Genomic DNA, 22649 nt, shown 5'->3' with positions numbered 1-22649 from the left:
CTTGAGGTCACACCATCCTTGGCCTATATAACCATCAATCCTCACTGCGATAAGTGTGACACGCTAGAAACAGAATAAACGCGTATTGAATGTCCAGCTTATACAGATACGAAAAGACTTGCTATTTAAGTAGAATGGGCCTCAATTTCTAAAACTACAGCTAGTAAGAATACTATAGGCCCCTTGGCTTGTCCTTTAATGCAACAACAAGCTTTATATTTCCTACCCTCATTTCTTCGGGACACTGACTTACTTACAACTAGAAAATATTCATCCGAACCACTATTTCTGTGTTACCTATACATAATAAATTGTTCTTCTGCCCTATTTTTTTGTCATCTTTTCCCGCTTTCCTCATTTTGCCAGGCGGTTATGTAAACGCCCATAGAAATCTTTCGTTTTGATTCGTAACAATCAATCTTCAAACTCAATCCACTGACTACTGTTGGTTAGTTCATATGTGGTAAATATGCGCCTGTTGGTTGAGAACACCATGCAGTGCAGCGAAAGACATGGGTCGCCTCCGTGCGAGTCTGGAACGCAAGCCCTGCACTGCACGGAGCTGGTGAGATCGGTACGGCGCAGTGACTGCAGTTTCTTCTCATTATACTTGAGAAAATGAAAGAATAATTTAAAAAAAATCATATACGGTCAGCTTCATTCTTATGCATTCCTTTCTCTTTCTTTCTTTTCTTCTTCTGCCGGTAACAATATATCGAGTGAGCCCCGACGCAGTAAAATTCACCACAACGTAACATGGCGAAATCTGGCAGCGACAGATGCGAATACGGGGCATGCGAGGCCAGCGCGCACTGTATATAGACACGGATGATACAGGAATGGGCGCAAACAAATCCCGCTTTTCCGGCGCAGTATATAAAACTTCTTTCCACGACACAGGAAGCAGCCGCATACGTCATCCAGTTGCGTACTTGTGCCCGATACTTCTTATCAAGCTTCGAAGCTGCGCAAGTCAATGACCGTACTACCTAGCTTTACCATTACAACCAAACTTGTCGTTGTTCTGAAATGCTTTTTATTTTATTAGGCTTCAACAACCCAGCCTTGACTATATACCGTCATACGTGGAGCAAGAGGTAAAAACTAAGAAATTTGCAGTCTCATGATTTGTTCTCCGCACAATATATATATATATATATATATATATATATATATATATATCAACCATAGAAATGTCTGAAAGTAAAGGAATGCAAAGAGAAGAAGAAAAATAAAACAACAAAACAACGCACACCTTAGAATCTACATGAAGCGAAGCTTTGGGGGTGAAGCGGTTAATCAAATGCTCTAAATTTACCCGTTTCATTCATTCCTGCATCTCTGGCCTAAAGGAAACATGTCCTCTCTCGCGCACCCGTGAATGTGACACACGCGGAGATCACCTCGAAGAACTAGCTGGCGTTGGCACGACCGAAGTACACGTGCGGTTGTGACCTAACGGTTAGAGCATGGGGCTGATGTGCTGGGTTCGATCTCACCATCGAGCTCGTACCTCAATTTTACTTTATCTTTTTTCCCCCTGCAAGACAGTAGTTTTGTTCGGCAAGACAGCAGCAGCACCCAGCAGCCACGGTCCGGAATGTCCGGGAGGGTTCGCAAAGAAAGCTTGGCTTTGAAAGGACGCGCGTATACTTGGGCACTTCTGAAATACTTTAGCCACTCACGGCGCGAAATAGTTAACGGTACGATGACGACGAAAATAGCGTGACACTTCCTTGAGTGACATGTGGGTCTTTGTTAGAGAGACGCTGCGAACGACCTCACATCAGCCAGCCACGAATCAGTCAATGCATACGATACATGTATACAAGAATATCAGACAAGCATATAAGATAAAACATTAACTCTTCGTGAGAAAAGCAGTAGCCGGCGCCGCAATCGACCCCCAACATCTCATTTTTATCGTGTCAATACAAAAGGCCAATGTACCAAATAGTCATGGTTATGCTCATTACCCAATTAGTTTTAATCTTTGCAAATCTCGTCCTCAGTACACCGACTTTCCATGCCCAATCTTACCATCGTGTCTCTCTGAGCCTGCCCATGAGAAAGATCTAAAGTGTGCACTTTGAGCGTTAATTACACTACAGCACGACGTTACGGATGCTCAAAGTCGGTTTCCTGGCACGATTACTGTTCTGCGCAGTCAAATAAAATAAAATATTATTGTTATTCAACCTGATGCGCTAAACTAGGTCTCGCCGCTATGCTCTTCTAAATTAAACTGTGGGAAATTATGTCCATCAGCGTAGACATTTGTGCTTGTTGGTGTAACACGCTTGCAGACTTTCTTCTTGTAGCGCAATAAAACACACGGACGTGTTTTTTTTTTTTTTTTTTTTGCGCTACAAGAAGAAAATCTGTAAACTATGGGGTTTAATGTCCCGAATCTGGGTGGCATGGTGGGCTATGAGGAACGCCGCAATGAAGGGCTCCGGATTAATTTGGACCACCTGGAATTCTCTGACGTGCCCCTAAATCTAATTACACACGATTTCTTTTTTTTTTTTTTTTTTTCAGTCAGCCCCCACCATAATGCGGTCGCTGCTGCCGGGAATCGAACCCGCATCCTCGTGCGCTCAGCAACGTTCTTCTGAGACAGCACATCTGCACATTCAGGAGTTTATGAGCTTGCATGTACACGCCAAAGAGGTCAAGAAGGGAAAATAATGAAATCCGCCCGCACACAAAAGAAACAGCAGTGCTTGGGCGGATATTCACGGCGTTCCGCGCGCATCAAACGAAGTTCTTCTGAGAGGAACGACCTTCAGCAATGGTCGACCGGCGCGCTGTCTGCGCAGTAAGGGGGGATGTGATGACGCATGCAGGCGCCTCTTCTTACATCGGCGGATATCTCGCCACCTTATCGACTACAGAGTATCTGAATGCGTGCCGCGGGGCCGTCCATCCAGCGGTACACACTATATATATATATATATATATATATATATATATATATATATATATACCCCGTAAAAGCGGCAACTGAGAGGAACGGCGTGTCGTTGGGTGTCGCCCCAGCGACGGGCTGGAAGGGAATGCAGTTATTCTGAACAATTCTATACCGACGACATAAAAGGGCCGCGCGAGGCGTTGCAAAAGCCCGACGTTGGTATTTCTTTCGTGCATATCACTCCGCCTCGCCTACAGTGTTATACGTAATGAAGCACCCGCCGTGGTGGCGTAGTCGCTTTGGTGTTGCGCTGCTAAGCCCGAGGGATCAAATCCTGGCCGCGGCGGCCGCATTTAGATGGCGCCGAAATGCAAAAACATCTCCAAGTACCGCGTGCACTGGGTGCACACGTTAAAGAACCTCAGGTGGCCAAAATTAATCCGGAGTCCGCCACTACGGCATACCTTATTGTCAGGTCAGGGTTTTTGCACGTAAAACAAGGGAATTAATTTTTGCGTAATAAACGTGACACTTCACAAAATGTTGGTGATAAAAGCCGGTCGTCAGCTTAAACTGCAAAATGCGGTTCGTAGAGTGGGTATAAGAAAGTAGTCATGCAGCACATTGCAACAGCAACAAAATGACCAAGCAGTCCCGTGGCGTAGATGTGGAGGATGCGACGGCGGGTGAGCTTTTGTCACGAGAGTGAGCCTGTCAATTATCTAAGAAGGCGAGTCAACAGCACTTGACATCAAATAAAGGCAAGGGCTTTTTGGGCGGATTAGTGTGGTTTGTTCTTTAGATTGCACTATACCTTCGAGATCGACCCATACTTTTCGTAGAGTAAAGCCACACTTACGGTTTCGGTTCTAGGCGCGCGCAGTTTGAACGAGCGCATATGGGTTTTATTTCCGCCTTTTTGGACTAATTACGCATTATTACTGCTCCGTACATAGCTCTATACGCTAACAGGGTGCGTCTTTTACGTTCCAAATTTCATTCTGACAGGTTTTTTGTTCTCCTACGTGCATTCATCTAATTTGACGAGACGAAGGTGACCAGATACTAAGATCCCACCGAAACCCGAATCGATCTGAAGTCGCCAAAGACAACCTTGTCTTCAGAAAAGAAAGAAAGAAACGGCGAATTCCTCGCTCCACTACATGTGTGCTAAAGATAAAGCTACAGGTTAATCCTTCAACAAAATTGACCCAGCTCAAACGTAAACGCGAATGAAAAGCAGCGACTCGTTCGTCGATTCCTCGCAAATATAGACACACACAAAAAATGTCACAGTTTCACCCTAAGGGCGAAGCAATGAATGCGATAGCAACACAGCAATGCCATACGAAGTAAGGTGAGCGGCTTTGGTAGCAATATGAATTGTAGTAAGCATGAGCTGATTAAGTAAGCAGGTGTGCTGCGGCGTAAGTAGACCGACATGAAGAGAGACTCGATGACCACGAGAAGACGCGTGTGAAACGGTGGTGTTGATGAGAAGCGCTTCCCGTAGGCAGCGCGTGCGGAGAGACACACCTGTAGCGCTGCACTGCCGATCCGGGCAGCATTGCATGTGTAGCGTGCGTTGGAAAATGTGGCCCGACTATTACTAACTGAATGAACAAGCGTGGTGTGAGCACGCACAAACAAACATGAATAGATCACACTGAATGACTGCAGACAACGACTGTGAAAACGCTGGCAGCAAGCGCATACGCCGCAGCGGGCGAAGGTACGTGCGGTCTATCGCTTCAACGGAAACTGAGCGGCGAATGCACAGCGCATACAAAGGTCAGAGTCGTGTGGAGATAAGAGACGGTGCGGGCGAGCGACGAGCGCGGTTGTTGGCAGAGAAGTGCCCCCCCCCCCCCCCCCCCCGCTCCCTCCGGCGCTGGCTTCCCGCTTCCTTGCTTGCGCGTGGGAGATTGAGTGCGTTCGCTATCCGTGATAGCGCGCGTCCCCGCACGCTTCCGCTCGGGCATACGGCGCGCGGCGAAGATTTTATCTATACGGAACCTCACGGCGATGCCGACGCCAACGGCAGAAATCCGGTTGAAGTGTCCATATAATTGCTATCGCAATAAAACTGGGCATTCGCTACTCTAGCATGAAAATGCGGGGAACTGAGTGCGAATAACTGCGCCTACGCCACCTGTTACACTAGCAGCACTTGGCGAATTTCCTTGTAATCGCACTGTTACCATCTCTCTGCCGCGTTGTTTTGGTCACAGGTGACAACAGCGCCATACGGTGTACCTTTATAACTTTTAATTGCGGGATGAGGCGGGTCTCGTACACATGCTGCATACTGTCTTCTTCAGTTGTAGCATAATTTGAGGTTTTTATTTCATATCACAAAGAAGCATGGATACAATAACCCGGCTCACACAGTAGTGCATGATTGATTGACCGGTTGATTTCAACGTCCAAAAGCAACGCCTGGTCTGAGAGACGCCGTAGAGCATGCACAGCTCGGTTAATTTTGGGCACTGAAGGGTTCATGCATTGCACGTGCGCCTAATTCTGCAACCACCACGGTCGGAAATACAACTCGTGATCTCGTGCTAAGCCATGCATTATACCGTAGACACTAAGCCACCGAGGCGAGTCATAGCAGTGGTCGGGTACGAATACTAGTTGTAATGCGCAAAGTTTTATACTTCCAAGTCCAAAAAAGGCCACTCCCGAGACGCCACTTTTTCTATGCATTTATATCGCGAGATACCTTCAATACTTCGATTTCCCTTTTAATTTGGCCCACAGAAAGTGACGTCTCATATAGCAGGAGGACGTACGACTGCTCTTCGATTTTGCAAAACGATTTCACGAAGCCATTTTCAAGAAGCAAGCGCCCCGCCCCGTCTCCACTAAACGACCAACAACACTGCTCTATGTAACGATTGCTGAAGTACGCTCTTCGTTGTTTATTATTTGTTGTGCTTACTTTGACACATTTCACTTCGCGCTGGCGTAAGAGCTTAGTCTTTGCATCCCTGTGATAAAGAAACAATTAAAAGGTCCCACGTGGCGTAATTGGTATGATATCCGGCTCGCGTTGACGGCATCATGGTTATAGATCCTTGCTACCCATTCTTAAGTCACTACAGGGCTTTCGCGACGTACGTACTATCTCACCACATTCGTATAAAAGAACATACAGCAACTTCGGCTGCGTGCAAGAACAGCCTGGATTCGTCGCTCCGTTCTAATCCAAACTTCCTGGTGTTGAACGCTTCCAAGCTCTCCCTTGCAGCCGTATCATGGTGCGCACGTATCAACAAGCACTATAGAGCAAGCTCCAGACGCCCTGACCACATCTCTCCTTCTCCAGTCTCTCTCTATGCGCTCTCTAAAACAATCATTTTCTAACGATAAGACGCCGGTTACTGCATCAACCATGCAGTTGGTCGCAGACATGCTCTCGCAGACGCCTGCACACAGGCACGCACGCTTGGCGCGAGCGGCCGCGGAACTATCCCTCGCGCTGAAGCACTTAACAAAGATTGTGCCGGGCACATTCATTAGCATTCACATGCGACAAAAAGGCATTGCAAGTGCACCAGGACGACGCCAAGCACTCAAAGCACGTCTGAAGAACGCGCGCTGCAGCAGCAACGCCGCTCTCGTCTACCCACAGTGCTGTATACGCGGAAGAATCCACGCACAGACGGCAGACAATTTAATGGCATAAATTAGCTGTAGGTTATCGAGGAACTCGTAACACCTGCGCAAAGTAGGCCGCTCATTTGGTGGGCACAAGGACATAATAGCACTTTTTTTTTCTTCGGATTATTAAAGAAATGGTCCGTAACAGATAGCGGAATCCCGCCGATTCAGATGATTTGAAGAGGCGTACACTACTTGCACGACCGAAAACAATGCACAATTAGTTCATTGAAAAGATTTCATTCATTACCACTCGTTGCCTACTTCAGGGCACATGTTTCATTTGCGGAAATGAAGCGGAGCAGCGCTCAATAGGAACGCATGTTTAGCAGGAATATCCGAGAGTACAGACCACTGTTTCGATACATCCGTCGCCAAAAAGTGCATGCGGTTTTCTACTTTTTCTAAAAAAGTTTCGCTAGCGTATAAGACAGAACTGAGCGGAACGCCGGTGTATTCGTTAGCACATTCTGGGGACGGATTACATTCTTATACCAAATGAATATGTGCGCAGAATGACTGGCCGCCTTCGATTCCGCAAACATATACACCCCGGGGGAACTGACATGTCAACTACTATAGTGTTTTGATAATCAATTGGTCATTTGATCTGTAGTGCATTGCAAGTAATTTCCGCGTCAATAGTGCAGCTGAGATGGCTATAGGAAGACAAGAAAAGCATAGAAAAAGCACAGTAATTAGACCGCATAATAATATACAGATGCGGGTTAAATGTAAGATAAGCTTGACCTAGATAATGTCATGATTACATTTCAATGCTATTCCTCTTCGCGCTTCGTCAGTGGTCGAGCGGCGCTCCGATCACGTTGTCACCGAGATCGGCCAGCTGTGAACGGTGGATGATAAAGAAACAAGAGAATCGAGCGAAAGGAAGACTTACATCACCATCGGCCCTTACACTCTCAATAAAGGCATGCAAATGAAAAAGAAAGCGGTAGAAAAGACAACAATGCCGCTGGTGGGATGGCACGTAATTGAGCTACAATAAAATCATGTGGTTATCCTGAGCTACAATTTTGCGCCTACCTAACGACAAGTGGCGGAACTCTGAGTGATTGCTGTAGCTTTACATGTAGGTTTTCATAATTGGGCAACGAGTAACAACATTTTTCTCTCAACTATCTTCAGCATGAACCATGCATGGACCGTTCTTCACAAAGTGGGATTTAGCATCGTGTTCCAGTGGGCATCTTCCCGTATCGGCGTAGCAGGCAACGAGGCCGCTTACAGTCTGGCGCGCAAAGCGCTGCAATTGAAGCCCACAAAGAAGGCTCTCCAGGACACACAAATAGACATGAAGAAGATCATCTTAAGCCACACAATTCCGTTCGTTGTGGTCTCCACCGCATCAACCTTGTGCGATAATGTGAATTAACAGAACTGAGGCCGCTCTTCTTTATCGCATCCGCACAGAGTCAGCGAAAACTACAGCTTGGCGGTGCAAGACAGGACTTAGTCCATCATCGTCGTCGTGTGTGCATTGTCAAGCTCTTGGTGACATTGAACATTATATACTAAAGTGTCCCGAATATAAAGCAGAACGTAAGAAATTATTAGGTGGACACAAGCGCAAGGCGACACTACACTAAAATGCAAGTGGCATTTTGTTCCCGCTAGGGCATTGGATATTATATAGGAGGGAGGTGATTCGACTCCTCCTGAAGTTCCTCCGTGACACAGGGTTGGGAAGTGAATGGTAAGCCGTGTGGATCGTCGTGGTTCGGAAAGCGCGCAACTTATTGGACCCTGAGTCAACTTGTTTTTGGCACCTGGTGTTGTTAGTTGTACTGCAATGTGTTTCAGACCGTACTGCGGTTGATAGGTGGCGTTCAGACGGAGCAATTGCCAGCAATGTTTGCAAGGCTATAGGTCCGCCTGATGCAAGCAACACCCCTCCTACTACTCCTCCTGCTCCTCGCTGTGCAGTTCTTTTAATTAATGCGAGTGTTGAACAGTCGAACGAAAGGTCTTTCACTCCCAGTCACTCAAACACGCACACACGCTCGTGCGCTGTGGCAGCTAAATATATTATTGTTAGTAGCACGTAAATGTATCCCGGCTGCGTAAATCCTCCTGTCAAACTTGCCCTCCCCCCCCCCCTGCCCCAATTTCTTTATGCGTTATTCAGTGCTTCATTCGCGCATCTGTTGTATACCCTTGCTTGATGCGTCCTCAAAAGACAGCGAATTCGTCGCCGAAGCGCATCACGCTGAAAATACTGAAAAGGGAGAAGCGCAAAGCCGACGTTACGCCTAAAGAAGACGAATAAGAGCCCGGACATGTTGGGCCGCCTCGCATCCTCTCGAATTTATAACTATGCCACAAGAAAACGAAGGAAAAAAAAAAGAAAAAGAAAGAAAAGCTAGAGCAGCGACAAAGATATAACAATACTGCGAGATTCCAGCAAATCGAAAGATGCACTGAGAGGTATAGACAGTGACGTTATAGCCTGACAGCTGAGACATACAACGGGGAGCGCCAAATGGCTATAGAGGATGGCCCCCCGAGCTTACGAGAGGCTCAACACCGACAGCCAAAGAGGCCAAAGAGGAATGTGTGGACCTATCCTCCGCGCAATATGAGGCGGAATTGAGGCGCTCAAGAGCGGAGGATATAGAGCCCTAAACGCTGAGAGGGCGGGGAGGGAAGGGGGGGGGGGGGGGGAGGGTCGGTGTAGCTTGAGGAATACCGCACGAACAAAGTAGATGACGCCATTAGTAGACAATACGTCACTGCAATGAGGAGGATGTCAGCAGCCCGGCAGAGTGCACACGGACAGAAAGATAAGAGTGCACGAAAGAGGTAGAGACCAATGAATGTATATATGTATCACAAGAGGCAATAAGGGCTTAAGGGTGAAATAAAAGAGAGGGAGTAGCTAGGGGGCCTAACAACGCATCTCCGTACCTAGGAGAAAAAGGAACTTTTGTTTTATATATATATATATATATATATATATATATATATATATATATATATATATATATGAGAAGCACAACTTTGCGGTTATCTTAGGTTTATTTACCCAACAGTTTCGGTCGGTGGAGATATATATATATATATATATATATATATATATATATATATGTAACTTTATTCGACTGGAAAAGATTTTAAGGAGCGAGGGTCCCAAGTGGCCATTTAAGTTGATTCGTAACAAATTATACCACGTACATATATCTAATGTGGCAACAGGACAAGAATGTATACTTAAAGAGTATACTGTCGTCATAAGCCTATTTTATATCCACTGCAGGGCAAAGGCCCCTACCATATATCCTCAATCTTATCTTGCGCCAACCGACTCCGTATCCAATCTCTGTAAATTGCTGAATGTCGTCACGCGATCCAATCCTCCGCCGCCCTTGATTTCGTTTCTCTTCCTTTTACATTCAGTCTGTTACCCTGACAGACCACCAGGTTATCTACTCAGCGCATTGAATGACCTGCCCAACTCCATTTCTTCCTCCTAATCTCAATTGCGTAGATTATCACTCATTTGCTTTTTAAATCTACACTGCGTCATCCCGTATTTTACCGTTACACCAACCATTTTCCGGTCCCATCGTTCACTGCGCGGTCCCTATAGAGGCCCCTTCGCTCAAGTTTTCCATACTGACAGCCGTTCCGGATCATATATGGCCTAGCGAGCGGAGGAATCACACCTGGAAAAGTTGAGCGTTCACGATGCTCTCTATAGTCAGCGTTCATCCTGAGGCAAGCTTTTCCACGCTCTGCATTATATATACGTACACGGTACAACTTTAATTACATGCCGTATACGTTCTAACGCTGCCATGGATAGCATAGAGTTCCCTACAATAATTACTAGAGGGAACTCTGGCGCTGAGATCGTCATGTCCCTTAAGAAACTCAAATAGGTGACCCGTAAAATAGCGAGGGATTGTGGGATGCACCGTCTGCTAGCTGTTTCCGGTTCGAGTCAGCGCAGCCGCCGCCACCGCTTCGCCGTTGAAGTCCATTGATGCGCTTGCAGTTCGTTCTTCTTTCTGGGGTTTTACATGCCAAAAAAAGCCCTGATTATGGAGCACGCCATAGTGGAGGGCTCCGGAATAATTTGGCCACATGGGGTTCTTTAATAGGCACTACAACGCAAGCACAGGGGCGTTTTCGCATTTCGCCTCCATCGAAATGCCGCTGCCGCGGCCGGGATTCGATCCCGCGAGCTCGTGCCAAGCAGGGCAACGCCTTATATATATAGCTGACTAAGCCACTTGCGCTTGCAGTCCGACTTTGCCCCACTCGAAGATTACCCGGTTGCAGGTGCCTAGCAAAACCATCGTCGGCTGTTCAGCCGTTGGCTGCTCAAATTCAAGCGTTAAAGGTGAACGCATATGTAACTACTGCCTTGCAGCAACCCTTGCTGAGTCAGCTGTGCACAAGCATCAGAGGAATGGCTGCAACTTCCAAAACTGTAACAAGGCAGACACCATCCGTGAACAAAAAGAAAATGAACGTACAGTGCCACTTATCAGGCGGCGATTATCTGTGTAAGGGCCGACACAGAATGATTCCTCAAGATAATTCTTTCTCTAACATTGACTCAGGCAACCAGAACTGTTTCAGTACTCGCATGCACATATAGAGGTATTATGAGACGAGGTTTTACGGCGCGAATTTAAGCGGGACCACAGCGAGATACATACATAATACTCGTAACCAACTATAGCCCTCCCTAGCTCCTTCAGCACAGATAGAGATAATGCGCAGCCGTAATATGACGGCGATACGGCCATTGTTGACAAAAATGCGAGAACGTCTAACTACGTACTACTTCAAATCAACCTAGAGTTTCGACCGAGAAATGCCGTCGACAGCGCGCAAAGTTATCATTTTCAGCGCTAGCTGCGCCGTTATACCGACGATATCGGTTTTTAGCTACGATCACAGAGGAGCATGCACCGCTGTAGCCATCGCCTCAGCACCCGATTTTCTAAGTAATGCTCCTATACGCTTGATAAATTAACGGATAACGATAACTTCTTCACCTGTCTGACTGACCCGCAGGCAGAGCAGTCAGTGACGCTGCGTCCAAGCAACGGCAAATGTATAGAGCTAAACCTGGCAAAAACAAGATGGCCGCCGAAACGAAAACCAGAGTTCCTTTCTGAATAAAAGGGTATCCTTGCCTTTCTTGGCTCGTCATCGTCGCGCCCAGAGTGAACTGAAACCTAGAAATCAGCTGCATGAATGGTACGACATTTATGGTCGACAAAGCGGACGGAAAGCTTCGCACGATTGACAGTTAAAACCGCGTAGAAAAACACGTGCGCCGGGCATGCCACCGATGCCGTCGCACCCCACAATTCCCTGCGATTGCTCGTTTTACGGGTAACCTATTAAGAAGCACACAGCGCGCTAAATCGTTACGCGATTCCCGTAGACGAGCTTCGTAGGCGAGTTTCGCGAGTGCGCAGATGACACACCGCTGGCGTCTAATTTTCGCGATGCGCGCATGGTTTGTCAGCCAAACAACTGATACCGTGATCTTACTACGACAGCAGTTAAAGCTAGGAAGTGCATGGGTTTGCTGTGACCGTCCTTCTCGTTATCATTAAGTCGCCGTCGTTATCCTGTCATCAGGCCACCTTCTCATCATCTGCTTCAACCTCGTTGAAGGTGACGGCGTCTGCGCATGTATTTTGAGGACCAGAACTAAAAATTAAATTATGAGGTTTTACGTGCCAAAACCACGATCTGGTTATGAAGCACGCCGTAGTGGGGGGCTCCGGAAATTTGGACCATCTGGGGTTCTTTAACGTACACCTAAATCTAAGTACACGGGTGTTTTTGCATTTCGCCCCCATCGAAATGCGGCCGCCGTGGCCGGAGGCCCAGAACTACGGTGGAAGTATATAGACCAGAACAGGCAATAGCGTAGCGGTCGAAGACGACCTTCTGTGCATTGCAAGAACACGGGAGAAGAAAGTGCTGAAACAAAAGAACAGCGAACATATATCAGCGACCATGCTGCCACAAAAAAGCGAGAGAGAGAGAGAGAGAGAGAGAGAGAGAGAACTCACGAAAACGAAATCAAACAAAGAATACTGGAGGCGGATGACCAAATGCAAGGATAATAGAAACGCAACAGCGCAGTGCATTGCGCACCGAGGAAGGCGGCGAATGATTACGGCGCGGTCCACCGGGGGACAACCGTGTGGCACGGACGAAAGGAACGGGAGCCGCGCACGGCACCATTTGTACCCGTCGCCGCCAGCGGCCACCGGCAGCAGAGACAACAGCTGCTGCGGGACTGCTGGCGCCGCTGATGGACGACGCCCTCTCCGCGGTCACTGCGTGGATCGGGCGGGGAGCCACCCCGTTTGGAGGCAAAGAGTGCCTGCACGCCTGCGCGTTGGCTACGGGCCAAATATCTCCGCCTTTCTGGTCTTCGCCGAAACTCGGGCGCAGGCGATCACCGGTAGCGCCTTTTCAACGGCCACAGAACAGGGGCGAAGAGCTCGGCGAGACAGAACAGCAAGAAGAGTGCAGCCAGCCTGTCGTGAGCGGCTGAGATGGCCGCATCGCTCGTGAACGGTAGCGAGACACAGAGACTACTAAGTGCTGGCAGAAACGTGGCATTTATTCCCGAGAATTGTACTCCTGGGATACTGAATAGCCCATTGCCCAGGACCATGCAGTGTCTACACACACAGTCGTCCAAGCTCTCAGAATTCAAATCAGGAAAAGGGCCTCAATTTTATCTCGTTCCTATTTTTTTTCCTTTCTCCATGTCGCTGCCCATAGCGTTGCCCCATGCATAGGCGGGCTAGAGGAGGAGAGAGCGCGTCGATCTCCTCTATCCCGGCCGTGGCTGCCCGCGTGGCCGAGCGTACACGCGACACCTACGCCGTGTGTTGGAGGCATGGTTGAAGGTAATCAGCTACGGTTGCCAGGTCGAAGAACATGCAAGATTAAATATAAATTCTGGGGTCTTGCATGCCAAAACCACGATATGATTATGAGGCACGCCGTAGTGGGGTACTCCGGAAGAACATGCAAGATGAGCCGAGATGCTGATATGGCTGCATGTGCGCTGTCTCCCCGCGCGCTATAGCGTTGTGGGTTACGTGATTTAAACTTTGGAGACGCGGCACAGTTGAAAAGGCGAAGCGAGCAGCAGCACGAAACTTTCGCTTTGGAACAAGCATGCGTGCCCCCCGCTCATCGAGTTTAATTTGTTCATGTTAGACTTTAGGCGCGTAACATTACCCCTGTTTAGTTAGTAAGCGAACTTTAGTGCAAATTATACGGTCTATAAAACTACGAAGCTTACTTCGTGTAATTCTCTAATATTTTGATATTAATGCGATCACCTTTCGAACGAAACTGTGATTATTTTTTCCTCTTCCCCCAGTGTAGGGTAGCAAACCAGGTGCAACCTGGTTATATCCCTGCATTTCTTTCTCTTTCTCTCTGTAATAACTATGTTATACCTTTTTACGTACTACCACGCAAGAATGTAACGCGAACGGCAAGAAACAAAGCAGAAACGCCTCAGTTACATGAGAGTTCTATATGCGACCGTGGCCGATCCGGGTGCTTATTGTGTTAATTGTAGCTCCAAAAAAAAAAAAAAAGCGTCTGTGGATAAGTCGCAGTGTTGCAGACATTGGTGAATGTGTTAAAAAATATGCGCCATCTAGTTTGTTTTCTCGTGTTCGCATTTCATTCCGGCGTGAAAGTACGTCCACGAAAAATGGATAAAGGATATGGTGTCGGTGCACTTGCGCGCTGGTCCTCGAGCCCATTAAATAGTGCGAGCACGACCATAGCGAGAGGAACCGTGCCGACTAACGATAGCAGAGACGTAGGTACAGGCCTCGACACACTTACCCATGACACAGGCAAGCCAGTGTGCCAATACCGGATAGCAAATACAGACCGCGAGGAGCAGGCGCCTTCGGCTGAACAATCTGAACTCAGCTTGGGAGACGCAAAACTGACACGAAGCGCGTTCTACTGATCGACTCGAGCACAAATCCCGAGTAAAAGGGCTTTATTCCCGAGCATGCAGAAGCACGCTTAATAGAAAATTTATCCTCGCTTGAGAAAAAACGAATGCTACGGGTCGCGTCAGCCGACCAGGATATCGAGAACCAGAAGAAGGGCTCCTCCACTGCCCGCCACAGATCGCCCTCTGCGCGACGCCGACTGGATAGAAGCTTAAGAAAAGGATATCAGTGGCGCACGTACCACACGCGAGCCCCCCTTTCCCTTTTCAGAACGCACAGCCGACTCTCGTAATTGACTGGCTGACACGAGCGCTTAGCTGCACTGCACGGAGTAGGTGAGACGTTTCATCACCGACAGCAACGAATAATCTGTGCCATCTCACCTTCGGTCTCTCTGTTCTGCGTGCGAACGAAGCAAGCGGATGTCCAAGGTTGCACTGCAGAAAATAATTTTAAGTCAGTTGCTTTTTGAGAGACCTCCTGCGTGAAAATTAATAAAATCCCAGCTGCTAAATAAAAAAAAATATACGCATACTAGAGAGAGAGAGAAAAACGATTTAATGAAAGGCAGGGAGGTTAACCAGGACTGAGCCCGGTTGGCTACCCTACACTGGTGGAAGGGAAAGGGGGGAGAGAGATTAAGAAAAGAATAGAAAGTCCGCAGTAGATATCGCCGACGTAGCAACAGATCTCTGCTCTATCACTGACGATCAACTACTATTTGTAAGAGGGACTCGTTACAACAGCAGCCTTTTCACCACCTTGGCTAGCTCGTCCCTCTGCACACAACATCACGCGGCATAAGGGGGAGAAGAGCGTTTCAGCGAGTTTATGATCAGGTACACCAAGGATACAAAGAAAAGCAAACATTTTGTGTTCACTTTACGACACGCGGTCCTCCCTGAGCGAAACAAATAATACGAAGTATGTCACTTTCCTGTTTACAACCAATGATTTCAAATAAATAAACCCATGCACACGGCCAGTGCCACGAATTCTCTCTTCGCTAAGGTCAGCTCCTTGGAAAGTCATTTCAGTGCGCAGTAGTGTACGCGAGTTATAAACGAAAGTAGTCCTAGCAGAGGCAGAACGAGGCACAGAGTTGTTCTCGTATTACGCGCGCTCATATGGCTCTTATCGCGTCTATCCCCCCCCCCCCCCCCCCCCTTTCTCGCACTTGCAAACTGTGACGTCGTAAACCGTGCAGGTTCAAAGACCCGTCGACATGTACTGCCACAGAGCCGAGGATGTAATATAAATATAGCAATGATTCGCTTTTCTGCTTTATATTTTGGCTTATTTAACCTAGCGAATGGTGAGAAGGAGCAAAAAAATTGTCAAGGACGAGGGAGGACACAAGACAGGTGCTTTCCTGTGTCCTCCCTCGTCCCTGTCAATTTTGCGTTCGTTCCCCACCATCTAAATATGTACCAATGTCACTCAACAACGCACACTGCAATGACTCGGTAGTTTATCATCTAATTATTGCTGTTTTAACTAAAACAGCCCGGATGTTACGGAAGCGGCTGTTTTGGATTTCCGTCCACCTCCTCTAACGCATAATATCGTTAAAATTTTAATTTCAATTAAGCCATAAACACCGTACCAAAACCGAAACTGGACCGGCCACTTAGAGAGAGCCGCTTCTCGTGACGTCAATGGTCAGGCGCGCACCACAAATGATGATGATGATCTTTATCGGCATCTCCTTTCAATCGCGGTGGAGACAAATAGTCACTATCCTTTGTGAGCTATACAGGGCGTCCCAGCTAACTTTAGCCAAGCTGTTCAACGAAAAAAAAAAAGATAAAAAAAAACACGGTGCAAGATGCAATTATAAGACCTACGGTGTGCGGTCGTCAGAGCTCTGACGACCTAACACCATATAGGTCTGAAAACGGCGTCTTACACCATGTTTCTTCAATTTTTTTTCTTTCTATTTTTGAACAGCTTGGCTAAAATTAGTTGGCTAACCCAATATACTTATGTGGTTCCGTATTATAATCTAGCACTCTGCCTGTCTGCTTTATTTTGTAACGTTGTCATGCCTGTGACGATCCTGCCACCATCCATTCCCAACGTTTTTTTTTTTTTTTTCTTTGTTTTTTTTTTTTCCACCAATACTCTAAACGTCTTTTACTTATCTCGACTTCTGACCAGTTAATGCTCATCTGATTCGAATCCCGGCGCCCCTGGAAGGGGGCCGGTCCCTACGCTTCTGGCTGAGTGAACGTTTTTCGCCTTCCATGAGTCGTCTCCGAATTTTTCTCTGCAACAGACACATGTTTTTACCCTGTTGCAGAAGAAAAGGAAGAACTCTGGCACAAAAATCCAGTGTTCATAGTATTTCTTGTGTCTACGACGGACGCCGAAACCACTAACGTGAAGGGGCTAAGTGGAATCCTTCGTGACGGGGGGTTCATGGCTAGTGGCATAATGGAATTAATCAAGTTTAATTTTCCTAAGCATGTCAGCACGTACTGTGGCACACCACTACGTAACTTTATAGACTTTGTGACTATTTTTTGCGCGTCCTTCTGCTATATATTGGTTCCAATCATTTGATAACCGAAGGCCTGTCAACGAGCGGTCGGCGGTACACATCAAAATGTAAACGAAAGCGCTCAACTGTGGGTCGGTCAATTTTCTAGTATTGAAACTCTCTTATGGAAGTGAAACGATGTCTCCTAAAACGTCAATTTTTATACGGAAAAGGGATAAGCTTCATACTGACGTGGAAGTGAGAGAGAGAGAGAAGCAAGGAAAGGCAGGGAGAATAATCAGACACACGTGCGGTTTGTTATGCTCAGGATCGTTCAGGCGCATTGACAAAGAGCACAAGCGAGTGGACATGCACAATAGTGTACTAGCGCTTCACTGCTTGTCCACTTGCTTGGCCTCGTTGTCAATGCGCTTAAACAATCCTATGTACTATGCCTTACCAACAAGGCCAAACGTCAACGCTTGCCGGTTTGCTACCCTGCACTGGGGAAAGGGGATAAAGGGGCGAAGAGAAAAAGAGGGGAAGAGATGGGCACTATAGTTCCGCGGGGCCTCGGACTTGGCCTTCAGCCAACAATATTTGCATGCTTTATTTATTAAATGCGAAGCATTTCTTGGCGAACATTTGTCACTTTGACAGTATCTATCTATCTATCTATCTATCTATCTATCTATCTATCTATCTATCTATCTATCTATCTATCTATCTATCTATCTATCTATCTAGCCGCCTACGTCTTGGTGCTCTCATGGTCGTATCGTTAACTTGGTATTTATCAAAATTGCCATACTATGAGAAGAGTGGATGACGAACATAAAGGATAGGTCATGACATGAATATCATAACATGTGTGTCATGTAGGTCATGAAACAGCTGCCTACGTGTTGGTGCTTTCATGGTCGTTTCGTTAACTTGGTATACAGGTACCAAAATTGGCATAGTATGCCAACAGTGTAGGACGAACGTAAATGATAGGGCATGACACGCGTGTCATGTAGGTCATAAAACAGTCGCCTAATATGACAATGACCCTGCGAAAAAACATTAACACTCAAAAACCACTGAAATGGGTTCTGACGTGGGTAATGAGAGAAGGATGCACTAAAGGATGGTGGTAGAAGCCATAGTCATGACCATGACTCAGTAAAAATGACAATTTCTCAGCGAAAAAACATTAACACTCAGAAACCACTGAAATGGTTTCTGACGTGGGTAATAAGTGAAGGATACACTAAAGGATGGTGGTAGAAGCCATAGTCATGACCATGACTCAGCAAAAATGACACTTTCTCAGCGAAAAAAGATTAGCACTCAAAAATCAATGGAATGGGTTCGGATGTGGTACTAAGTGAAGGAAAATGCTAAAGGTCAATGGTCGAAGTTATAGTCATGAGCATGGCTAAGGCTTTCACATTAAGGTGTCCTAGGCGCTGCTAAAGGGACTCCTGAGGACTCATGACGTGAATGTTAATGCATGCATGTCATGTAGGTCATGAAAAAGCCGTCTACGTCTTGGTGCTCTCATGGGGCCGTATTCTGAAACGTTCCCCCTAGGCGAAATTTCTTTTTTCGCTTTCAGGCGTGCGCGCTGATTGGCTGGTTGAGCAAAATTGAATGACGTCGGGCTCAACCACCTAATCAGCTCATCCAATTTTGCTAAAACAGCTAATCAGCGCACGCCTGAAAGCTAAAAAAGAAATTTCGCCTAGGGGAACGTTTCAGAATACGGCCACTGGTCGCTTCGTTAACTTGGTAGGCTCCCAGCACACTGCTTCGCATAACATCGATTCCCACAGGGCGTGGGATCTGCCGTCTTATTTTTTTTTTTTTAGTTTATTTTTTTAGGTTTTTTTTTTTTTTTTAGTTTTGTTAGCACGTTCGGCTTGCATCATGCATGTACATTAAACACTGCTGCTCCAATACCTAACGGTATACATTTGAGACCCGCCGCGGTCGCTTAGTGGCAATGGCGTTGCGCTGCTAAGCATGAGGTCGCGGGATCGAATCCGGGCCACGGCGGCCGCATTTTGATGGGGGCGAAATGTGAAAACGCCCACGTACCGTGTATTGGGTGCACGGTAAGAAACCCCAGCTGGTCAATATTAACCCGGAGTCTACCGGCCACTACGGCGGGCCTCATAATCAGATCATGGTTTTGGCTCATAAAATCCCAGAATTAAATTTCAGCGCTACGTTTTACAACGACTGCCACATTTTGTTGCACTGCTGCTAGAACACAGCAATAATGCATCGCAGCGAGTACTTAATTTCTTGGGAACAGCATAAAACGCCTTTAGAAATATTCTTCAAGAGCTAGGAGATAACCAAAACGTTACAGCCACTTTAGCGTAATTACGCTAAATAGGATGAAGGCGAAAGCCTGCGCGCTCACGAGACATTCGTTAAATTACTTTGACATTCTCATTCGAATACGTTGTTACTTCCCACTATTTGTTTTCTCTTTACTTGCTTTTCTCTTTAATTGTTCTTTTTTTTTTTTTCGGTCGCCTATACATCGCCACTGCGTGGTTAATGGCACGCTAGAACGGTCGTGGCTTTCTCTTTTTCGTTCGTTTACTTTCTTGTAGCACAGGCAGAATGAGAGGGACACGGAAACGGCACGTTAGACAAACACACAGCGCTAACTTTCAACAACAGATTTGCTTCCAGTTCTCGCAGGCGCACTTATACTTCTCAAAACGCCATAAGACACGTGTACATTGCTCGGCAAATATGAACAAAACCGGGAAAACCACACGCAGACACTATTGTGACCGCACTGATTATTCAGAAGGTTGTCCGTTCAACGCAAACAGAGGTAAACGAGCTCTTTTATTGATAAAGAAATTGATGGCTCACTGGCGCATGCGTCACCAAATGTAGCTATGTTCGTAGCTTCCATAGTCATTTCGAACTTGCTTCTACTCGTGATAAAAGTTTCTTTAATGTGTATAAGAGGTCACTTGAATTTTGGTGCCATAACGCCCGGACAGTCATCCGTTTTTCGACCCATGAGCCATGTAAGGATTTCGCCTTAAAATGACGTGATTGTTGACAACAGAGCGTGCGACCGACCTGCATGGTGCCGGGTGCGCTGGACACAAACATTGAATTTATTACAGTGCAGGACTGGATCTGGCCACGGCTATACGTTAAATAAAAACATAACTCACTACGGAGCTTCGCATGTCACGATTACTCTAACTCAGGTCTGCAAATAGGCATCGGAGACACGATTTAAACATTTTATTCTGTTTCCCTTTACATGGAGAGATAGGCGAATTTCGGGGCGACAAGCCGTCTCAGCACGCTCTTGCCTTATTTGTGTAAGCGTTCCAATAGTGTCCTCCAGATGATATATCAAGCTTCGGTGAATACTGAAAACACTCCAACCAAAACTTATTTTGGTTGGATTTTTCTCAGTCTTTAATTCAGTTATTGTTCCCAACCAGGCAGATCCCTGCCGAATGTTTACATTTGATTAAAAAGCTTCCTTATATGTGAGAAATGAAGGCATCGCTCCCTGCCTCTAGCGCTCACCAGAAGCGGCCCGCGCTGCACACAAGCGTATGGCGCTCGATCATGCACCTAAGAAAAAGAAGCCGCCGCGCGACAGAGCGCGTCGACATCGTTGTTGTAGACTCGGCGACACGTGAGCGTTAACTTCACATGCACGAAGCTACGGAGAAATTGAGAGTAAAAGGGAGCCATTTCCGTCTTGTTTTCAATGCAGCCGGACGAAGCTGTATTTGGTACGGATTCCTTATCTTCCTCCTCGATCCCTCATGCCACCGAGTGACCGATCCCGGCAATAACTTCGTGCAAGCCAATGGTGATGCGCAAAAAGACGGGAAAAAATGAATAGTTACAATGTGCGGCCCCTAACTGGTTTGACTGACATGATTTAATGTCTCAAGGCAACATATGGGCTACTGGCACATGGCTACGGGAGCCGCCGTAGTAAGGGACAACAGATTATTTTGATCACCTGGGGTCATTTAACGTGCACCTGACTCGAAGCACGCAACATATAAAGAGAATAAGCATCAACGCCAGTTCCAACATTTCACTCAGGATATATCAAAATACCTAGATGAAATAATGGAAGGAGATTCACATGCTACAAACTGAATCGGTTATACAGTTAAGGTGTGAGGCCGTGTTCCAAGCCGCCCCCCCCCCCCCCCCTCCTTTTTTTTTTCTTTTTTTGTTCTGTGAAATGTCTTTTTTTTTTTTTTCTCTCAGACTTGTAATTCATCGGGGAATATGTTGAAGAAACAAATGTGTTCCTGCGTAGTTTCATTGAAACGATGTAGACAAAGTTGTAGTTCCACACGGTGCCCGTGAAACCGAAAGTGCTGGCTTTACGTGCAAAATAAATGTGCCCAAGTTGTACAGTTTTATTTTTGCTTTTTTTAACGGTAGTACAGTAAGTTTAAACAAGTGGAAAAAAAAATATGCCGATTCAGCGCAAATGTTGGAATATACATGGAGCGAAGCTTAAGTCAAGCGGTACAACATACGCCGTATATTAAATCATATACAGCTATATCGGAAATGCGTACAAGTGTGTTAATTTTCATCCTATGCAGCGCGGAACATCATGCAATGCTTATATTTACCTACCACAAACGTCACAACTTAATTCTTATACACTTTTTAACAGCGGAGCTGTTTATATATATGCCGAGCGTAATCTGTCTGTCGTAGTGGTTCCTCCTAACACTGCGCTATACACCCACGCTTGCAGAACATGCATTTATGGGAACCATATGGTTGCATTGTATACTGACGATTGCAACACAACTTGCTATGGGCGAGAGAAAGAGAGAAATGAGAGAGAGAGAGAGAGAGAGAGAAGAAAAAACTTTCTTGGCGAGGCGAGATTTGAACCCGGGTACTCACGGTCCTCGAGCTTCTTTGTTCACCTCCAAGTTTCTGCCCCATATGTTAGCACCGGTAGAATGCAACGACTGTATACACATTTCTTTTCAACGACAGTGGTAAGCTCCCAGTCAGGATTTGGCAATGCCTGCCGTATGCACTCCAACCCAATTTTATTCTTCTGTAAATTTCTTTCTCAGGACCGCACAAAGAGCGACGGAACGAAAAATGTTAGGCCTAACGTTAATTAAGAGGCAGGAAGAGAGCGGTGTGCATCAGAGAGCAAACGGGGATAGCCGATATTCTAGTTGACGTTGAGAGAAGAAAAAAAAATGGAGCTGGGCAGGCAATGTAATGTGTAGGGCAGATAACCGGTGTACCATTAGAGTTAAAGAATGGGTGCCAAGGGAAGGAAGCACAGTCGGCAGAAAAATTAGGTGGGGTGATGAAATTAGGAAATCTGCAGGCGCAAGTTGGAATCAGCTATAGCGCAAGACAGGGGTAATTGGAGATCGCTGGGAGAGGCCTTCGTCCTGCAGTGGACATAAATACAGGCTGATGATGATGATGATTCATGGTCCGAAGGCGAGCGTCATACCCACTACGCTATATACATCCACGCTTGCAGAGCTCCGCTGTTTCATCGGATGTCACAAGCGTGGAACTGGTCCATTGTGTGTGTGTG

The 22649-nt window shown here is 46.6% G+C and overlaps 1 protein-coding gene across 2 annotated transcripts in view; it reads right to left on the bottom strand.

Moving 5' to 3' along the window:
• The window catches only part of LOC119436531 (ecotropic viral integration site 5 ortholog-like), a 241596-nt gene that overhangs the window by 215348 nt on the left and 3599 nt on the right, over window positions 1–22649 (bottom strand). Inside the window, exon 2 of one of the 2 annotated variants that reach the window (XM_049658398.1) lies at window positions 14961–15014. The exons of the other annotated variant lie outside the window; for it this stretch is intronic. The gene's annotated coding sequence lies outside the window, so the exon portion shown is untranslated. The remainder of the gene's footprint in view (window positions 1–14960; window positions 15015–22649) is intronic. 2 annotated transcript variants of the gene reach the window in all.

The sequence above is a fragment of the Dermacentor silvarum genome, chromosome 1 (assembly GCF_013339745.2).
Source record: "Dermacentor silvarum isolate Dsil-2018 chromosome 1, BIME_Dsil_1.4, whole genome shotgun sequence".
In the NCBI taxonomy this organism is placed as follows: domain Eukaryota; kingdom Metazoa; phylum Arthropoda; class Arachnida; order Ixodida; family Ixodidae; genus Dermacentor; species Dermacentor silvarum.
This window is presented reverse-complemented; position numbering and strand designations above follow the sequence as displayed.